The following is an 8,914-nucleotide window of genomic DNA, read 5'->3' as shown; positions in this document are numbered from 1 at the left end:
TTTTGTCCCTCCTTTCTTCCAATTAATTTTCTTGAGCTTCTAAGTTATCAATACATCAAATATTTTATTTTATACTATTTTCTATTAATACTACTACTACTACTACTACTACTACTACTACTACTACTATTATTATTATTATTATTATTATTATTATTATTATTATTATTATTATTATTATTATTATTATTATTATATTACTATTATATTATTATTATGACTATTATTACTACTACTATTTTTCTTTATATTATTAATATTGTCACTATCGTCATCGTCATCATTATATATTTGTAAATATAATTCTTATTTTCATTTTTTGCAAAAATTTAAAATTTTCTTTATTTGGGAGAAATAATAACATTTCTTTCATCCCACACTTTATAAATTATTAGACATTTCATGCAATAGTTTGTAGTATTTATAACTATTTAATTAAGTTGCTACAAAATAATAACAATATAAAGTATAATCTTGTTAGGCTTTTAAATACTTTAATTATGAGAATATTGTTCTATTTAGAAGCCCAATAAATTAAATGAAAGAAAGAAAAAGTCCATAAAATTCCATCCCTACTAGCCCAATCTTGAACCTAATTTTTAGATCATTGTGGCTCAGAAAAAACCTACGCCAGCAGCCCATTAGCCTAATTTGGCAGCCCCCAATCCTCCATAGAAGCAAAACTAAGTCTTCTGATTTTCTTCCTCTCTCACATGCGCCCCTTTTGTCCTGAGATACGATCGAATATACTAAGTTTTAGCTGCCTACATCCGCACAAATTGAGCCGCTGCTCTACGCTACTCTGCTTCCCTTCACCATTATTTTTGTCTCTCAAAAACTCTATATCTTTTCCTTTCTGTCTCGGTGGACTTTGACCGTGACAGAGGTTTCGGAAGTCATTTGGCACGGGGTTCAGATCTTTCCATAGCGAGAGAGTAGATTCGAGGCCAACGTCAGTCCTGGTTCACTGACCAAAATAGGTCAGTAATTTTCTTTTGGTTTTGGAACCTTTAAATATGTTCACCCTTTAGTATTATTATTGTAACATTGTAAGTTTCCTATTGCACTTAGATAACATGAAAATATGCCCTCTGTATGTCTTGGAGTTAATCCTTGATGCTATTTGGATTTAAGTTATTACTTTATATTCAGCAGTATTGTTAGAAATTACGACTTAGGACCTTTCACTTCGTTATTACGGAAAAACATGTCTATAAGAAATTTCTGTTATGTTGTACTGCCTCTATGAGTATGTAGGATTATAGTCCTAGCATTTTTGATATCTAAAGCATATTTAAACAAGTAAGAATATTTTTTTTCTTCTTCTGTGATTATAGATTATATTTAAACTTAGAATGTATCATTAAATAAGTTTTTCCTTGTACAATAGTGGTGGTGTTGAAGTACGCTATGTTCTTTTCTCTAGTTTTGTCATTGCCATATGTACGAGTATGTGCAATAAACATCTGGATTTCGAGTCCTTTTATTCTTAGACACCATGTCTTAAGAATTTTTGTTGTTAAATGAGTAATTTAATGAGCTTCGGCATGTTAATGTAGTACAAGTTTCTTTGTTCATCATATAAGAGAACATGTCGAAAAGTTGCTACTATATTAGCCGACAGAAAAGTATCTAAAGTAACATGTCAAACTCTAATATTTAGAATCAGTTTTAGGCCACTCTTGGAATCCATGAGTTATCCTTTGTATGCTATTACATGAATTTGTTTAACTTTTGGAGATGACATGTGTGTTTTCATATGGACTTGAGCAAATTAATCTTAAAGATTTCCACTTGACGAACTAATGTTAAAATAATTTTTCTGTAAGGTAGTGTCTTTCTCTGTTGCTCCCATTTTGTCATTAGAAAACATGTTTGTAGGATTTTAGCAAAAGGCCTTCATATGAAAATGAGAATGTTCTTCATTTATTTTTTGTCATCTAGAAAGATTGTTTTGGGAGGCTAGAAACAAAATAACTGTGCTGGAATCCAGGAAGTTTGTTAAAGGTTTGAAAGTATGGGAGCTTGCAGCAATTGTCATTTGTTAAATTAGCTTATTATATGAGCTGATAGTTTATCTTGGTTATAATTCTATATCCTGTTAAGAATAAAATTTTCTTTACTAATCCTTTTTCTTGTCTTTCTTTTGTTTGCATGATACACGGCAGCGTTCTTGAGTCGCTTCAAGACTCGACCTTGCCGTTAGACCAAGAACCCGTATTTATATCTTCCTCCATGTCGTCATGCCTCTCTCTCGCCCTCTCAAGATGCTTCCGAACAAAATTGAAAGAGAGGGAGGGAACTGTGACATCCTGTTATACTTTGCTACGATTTCCTACCATTGTTGAATTTTATATCTGACATTTACTTGGCTGTAGTTTGTGCTTGGAAAAGTTTACAGTTATTTTATAAGTTCTAACTTAGCTAAAAATCTAGCCTTCTTTGGACGGGTAGAACTTGGCACTCACCGATAACGATTCTCTTTTGGATTTGGGTACACCTAAAGTCGTGGCTATTTCTTTAATAAAGTCAAAGACAAGTTCTTTACAAAAGAAAAATATAGCAGATTATCTTTAGTACACTTAGCTTTAAAAAATGATGCTTTTCATATCAGGTTTTGTGGCTTTTTTTGGTTGAAAAGATGGATATATATATATATATATATATATATATATATATATATATATATNTATATATATATAATCAAGCTCTTACAAGAGAGCAGCTATGGAGATGCATTAGAGGTATCAGATTTACAATACTAGAGGTAGAACCTAAGGCCCCCGTAGAAGAACCATTACTATGAGTAAAAGTAGAACTAGCCAAAATACTACTAGAAGTAATAGGTACATTACTAGTTAAAATACTACCATTACACAAAGTAGACCTAGTTTTAATCATCCTTCTTATAATTTCAAACATTATTTATCGAGTGCACAAATTATTGCTTCTTAATTAATCACCTAGTTTAAGCATGTTCGATTTATCACTTAATATTTTTTTCTTCTTCTAAGCAGTTGTATTTAATATTAACATTTACACTTAGCCTTAATAACCTAGGTTTGGCCGGTTAACCGTAGTTAACGGATCATATAGGGTGCCTACATAACCGTCCCTATAGGATGAATTAGAAGCCTTACCCTTACTCTTAAATTAGGCAAACCATAAAACAGAGTTAACTTTAAGCATTATTTAGCTAAAATTGGTGTCCTAATTCACCGTTGAAATAATTAGGTGGCGACTCTTTTAGTTAATTAAACCTCAAGATTTACCAATATGATATACTCTAGTTTGACCCGTGTTAAAATGGCGTATAACAGTCGTACTATCTCCTTAATATAAAGCCTTGCATAATCCTCTGCGGAATATGTAGTCCTAAGGGGCAGAAAATGGGCTGATTTTGTAAGTCTATCAACAATCACCCATATAGAATCGAACTTATGCTGGGTACGAGGTAAGCCTATGATGAAATCCATATTAATTACTTCCCACTTCCAAGTCGAATCTCTATAGCCTGCAATAATCCGCTGGGTTTTTGATGCTCAATTTTAACCTGCTGACAGTTAGGGCACTGAGCAATAAACTCTGCTATATCCTTCTTCGTTCTGTACCACCAATATATTTCCCTGATATCATGATACATCTTTGTTGCTCCTGGATGGACAGAATAACGAGAATAGTGAGTCTCTCCCATAACCTGCCGGCGCAGCCCTACAACATTATAGACACATAATCTTCCTCGATATCTAAGGACTCCATCTCCCGTAATCTCAAATGGTGTCTTCTCCTTCTGAGGGGTTGTATCCCTGTAATGAGCTAACACAGGATCCTCGTACTGGCGTTCCTTCATCGTGTCCTGAATAGTAACTCCGGTAACCTGAGTCCAGTAATCGAACTCCAAGACTAGCTAGCTGATGAATCTCATGGGCTATTCCACTCTTCTCTGGCTGTAAATATGACAGGCTACCCATAGATCTACGGCTGAGGGCATCGGCTACTACATTCGCCTTCCCCGGATGGTATAATATCAATGTCATAGTCTTTCAGTAGCTCCAACCAGCTCCTTTGGCGTAAATTCAATTCCTTTTGCTTGAAGATATATTGAAGGCTCTTATGATCCGTATAGATATCAACATGAATGCCATATAAATAGTTCCTCCACATCTTTAGTGCATGAATCACCGCAGCTAACTCTAAATCGTGGGTCGGGTAATTCTTCTCGTGTTTTCTTAGTTGTATAAAAGCATAAGCTACAACCTTACCATGCTGCATCAGTACACAACCCAATCCAATGCCCAAAGCATCACAATAGATAGCATAACCATCGATCCCCTCTAGGAGCGTTAGACCCGGTGCTGAAGTTAATTTTTCCTTCAATGCTTGGAAACTCCACTAGCAAGCATCAGTCCATTGAAACTTAGCTGCCTTCTAAGTCAACTTTGTCAATGGTGTTGAAAGAGAAGAAAATCCCTCTACGAATCTCCTATAATAACCTGCCAAGCCGAGGAAGTTACGAACCTCTGTCGGTGTCGTGGTTTTAGGCCAAGTCTTCACTACCTCAATTTTTTGGGTATCAACCCGGATACCCTCACCTGAAATAATATGTCCAAGGAAAGCTACAGAATTCAACCAGAATTAACATTTAGAGAGTTTTGCGTACAACTTCTCTCTTTGTATAACTCTGAGCACCGTATGCAAATGATATGCATGCTCAGCCTCTAAACGGGAGTATACCAATATATCATCAATAAATACAATCATGAACAGATCTAGAAAGGGTCTGAACACACGGTTCATCAAGTCCATGAATACTGCTAGGGCATTGGTCAAATCGAATGACATATCACGAAACTCAAAGTGCCAGTATCTTGTCCTGAATGTTGTTTTCGGAATATCCTTCTCCTTAACCCTTACCTAATGGTACCGGGACCTCAAGTCTATCTTCGAGAAACACTTGGCACCTTGCAACTGATCAAATAGATCATCAATCCTTGGGAGAGGATACTTATTCTTGATCGTTACCTTATTCAATTGTCTATAATCAATACGCATCTGCAAGGAACCATCTTTCTTCCTCAAAAATAACACAGGTGCTCCCCACGGTGATGTACTAGGTCTGATAAAGCCTTTATCAAGCAAGTCCCTTAGTTGTTCCTTCAACTCTCTCAGCTCTGCAGGTGCCATTCTATGGGAGGAATAAATATTGGCTAAGTATCTGGTAATATGTCAATTGCAAACTAATTTCTTGCTCTGGCGGAAGACCCGGAAGCTCATAGGGAAATACATCTGGAAACTCATTAACCACAAGGATAGATTAAACGGTTGGTGACTCTACTTTCACATCCTTTACCCGAACTAAGTGATAAATATAGCTATTTCTGATCATCTTCCTTGCCTTGAGATAGGAAATAAATCTACCTCTCGGCGATGCCGTATTACTTTCCCACTCCGAAACAGGCTCCCTTGGGAATTGGAATCGAACCATCTTTGATCTACAATCAACGTTGGCATAACAAGAAGCCAACCAATACATATCCATTATAACATCAAATTCTACAATATCTAACTCAATTAGGTCTGCTACTGTAGATCAACTATGACTACTACTGTACAATCTCTATATACCCGCCTAGCTATCACTGGATCCCCAACAGGTGTGGACACCTCAAAAGGTTTAACCAACTCAGGTTCTATTCCAAACTTACTAGCAACCAACGGAGTAACATATGATAAGGTGGAACCTGGGTCAATCAATGCATATACATTATATGAGGAGACTGATAATATACCTGTAACAACATCAGGTGACGACTCCTGAACCTGTCGACCTGCTAATGCATAAATGCGGTTCTGAGGACCGCTCAAACTAGATGCTCCACCTCTGCCTCTACCACGACGGATTGGTGCTTGTGAACCTTGACCAGGGGAGCGTACTGATGATGACGAACTAGCTACAGATCCCACTGGCTGAACTATACTTGCACCACCTCTCGTCGGACAATCTCTCATAACGTGGCCTGGATAACCACAAGTATAACAAACACCCAACCCCATAAGGCACTGCCTAGCATGCTGCTTATTACACTGACCACATCGTGGCATGGGCGGCCTCATCTGACTTGACTCGCCCCTATATTGAGAAATTGAGGCCCTGGAATTCTGACTAGGCCCTGAATATGTGGAACAATCAAATCTCTTACCGAAAAACTGAGGGGGTGCGCTAGCCAATGGCTGGGCTGGATACCTCAGGTATTGTTGTCTCTGACCACCTCGAAACTCACTAGAAGGACCCGAAGATCTCGCTCTCTTACTCTAGCCCCTATCATGCTCATGATCAGCCCTCTGCTTCTGCTTACGCTTCTCTACCCCCTGAGCGTATGCCTAAATACGAGAAATATCCATGTCTGACTGAAGTGAGACCGACATACAGTCGTTAAGCAGGTGCGACTCCAACCCCATCACAAACCGTGAACCCGATCCTCTATCTTAGATACAATAGTGGGAGCATACCTAGCCAACAAATCAACTTGAAGATTGTACTCCCGAACACTCATTTTACCCTACCGAAGGGTCAATAACCTATCAACTCTGGCCCGTCTAAGCTCTGGCGGTAGATAATGATGAAGAAAAGCCTCTGTAAACTCCTTCCATACCACTGGAGGGGCATCCTCACCTCTGGACAACTCTGAAGACTCGTACCAATTAACTGCAACATCTTGAAGTCTATAGGAAGCTAGCTCAACTGACTCAGTCGCAGTGGCCTTCATTACCCTCAAAGTCCTCTGCATCCTATCGATAAATACCTGAGGGTCTTCATTTAGATCTGCTCCAGTGAACACCGGAGGGTCCAAATTAATGAAATCACGAACCCTCCCACTGATGGACCTATCTACATGACCAGTACCTACCTCCTGGCTCTGAGCCTGTGCGGCTACTAATCGAGTCAATAGCTGAATAGCATCTCTCATCTCCTGACCTGGTGAATCTGGCTGAGGAGCTGGATATACAGGGGCCGGCGCTGGAGCTGGTGCCCCTCAGAGCTCCTCTGGAGAGGGCGAGGTATGTGAAGTCTAAGATGGAATCTCATTATGAGACTCTCCCTGAGCCTTGGTAAATTGTGGCGCTTGACTAGTAGTCTCATCGGCCACGAACTTGCCCTTCTGGGTGGCTATAGCCTTCTTAGGCATTGCTGAAAACATAACATATCGTTAGGAAAAATGAATTGCACGATCTAACATAAGAAGGGAGGATAACATCTTATATGTCATATAGCCTCCTGTCTATAAGTGTGGTGAACAACACACCCATAAACAAGACTCTACTAGACACGGTCTATAGACAACCCTAGGATAAAACTGCTTTGATACCACTTTTTGTCACGACCCAAACCGATGGTCCATGACAAGTGCCCCAGTCCTACCTGTCGAACGTCCCTAAGCATGCGTTTAAATATAAACATGAATTAAGGGTATGTCATGAATAACATCTGTCAATAAACTCCTGAATCACGTGAATAACATACGTGAGGAAAACGTGTCCAAAAGACATATATACATATACATGCGGAATATGGTAGGGCGAGTCGACAAGGCTGCTATAGACAACTATGTTTCCAAAATTAAAAGTCTACAAGGCCACATACTATCCAACTATACACGACTGTCTACAGACCTTTAATAGAGTGTACAACTATATAAAGGACGGGACTGGGCCTCCGTCGTACCAATATCTACATATAAAAATAGCGTACCAAAACTAATAACAGCTCCGGATCAAGTGGAGCATACCAACTCTCTGCTGATCAAGGATCCTAAAAAGGGGGACCATTAGCCTGTCTACTTGCACCTGCGGGCATGAAACGTAGGCCCCCGGAAATAGGGGAGTCATTATGAATAATGTACTGAGTATGTAAGGCATGAAAATCAGTACATATAAAACATAAAAGAAACATGGAGTAAAGGAATCCTCCTGTAAGTCTAAATAACTTTGTGAATCCTGAAATATTTATAAAGTCATGCATGTGTGTATAAATGTCGTATCATGTGTACATAACATCATCAAGCCTCTGAGGGCATCCCATCATATCATCTCAGCCTCTGTGGGTGAAATAATCAACGGATACCAACTGATCGGGTGGTGGTGCGTATATAACACTATCCCGTATCCCGCATACATATAATATACGCGTATATAACGCCATCTGGTCATGGGTCAATGTACATGTATAAATGAATGAAATGCATAAGAAGTAAGTTAATAAGATTTCTCGGGATGTCATAAGATCAATATGTCTTCGGATAAACTTTATCAGTTACGTTTTTTTCTGAGACCCATGAACAGAAGATATAATAATAAGACACATGGAGAATCAAGAACATAGGCACCTCTAGTGCTTCTATGAATAGAGACATTTATTAAAGTTGTGAGTTTGCTCGTACCGTTTGTATCATATGGATCATGCCAAAAGGAAAGAAGGGATAGCCTTAACATACCTGAGCCGATTCTCTTGACAATCCTTCTAACATAAGTCAATCGCGACAAAACACGTAACGGCGAGATCGAAGTAGGAAAAAGTCCGTATGATATTCTTTAGAAAGGTTTTACTGTGCTCCCTTAGAATTTGCAGCTCACGCTGCTATAGCATTATAGGGGTTCATATGAATTCCTTTTGAGAATTTCCATCCGTTACTAGCAAGCATATATATTTTCCTTTATTGATGTAGGGATGTGTCTTTATCATAGTGAGTGTGGGCCCCACTTTAGGTGATTACTTAGCCAAAGAATTCCCTAAATTTGCCACCTAGCCCCATAACTTACCTAGTCAATATTGGCTTGATTAAGAATCCCTACTTGCTACCACGTTGGGAGGTATAAAGCTTATCCACGATTTCCTAATTAGCTTGTTAATCTCCCA

The 8,914-nt window shown here is 38.5% G+C and overlaps 1 long non-coding RNA gene across 1 annotated transcript; it reads left to right on the top strand.

The window, feature by feature from the left end:
* Window positions 1-619: 619 nt before the first annotated feature.
* LOC109240204 lies at window positions 620-2,431 on the top strand. The gene is made up of 2 exons (XR_002070032.1): window positions 620-980; window positions 2,169-2,431. It is a non-coding gene; the product is annotated as an uncharacterized LOC109240204 (long non-coding RNA).
* The last annotated feature ends 6,483 nt before the right edge of the window (window positions 2,432-8,914 follow it).

Source organism: Nicotiana attenuata, unplaced genomic scaffold (genome assembly GCF_001879085.1).
Source record: "Nicotiana attenuata strain UT unplaced genomic scaffold, NIATTr2, whole genome shotgun sequence".
Taxonomy (NCBI): Eukaryota; Viridiplantae; Streptophyta; class Magnoliopsida; order Solanales; family Solanaceae; genus Nicotiana; species Nicotiana attenuata.
Note: the sequence above shows the minus strand (reverse complement) of the source record. Positions and strands in the feature narration are given on the sequence as shown.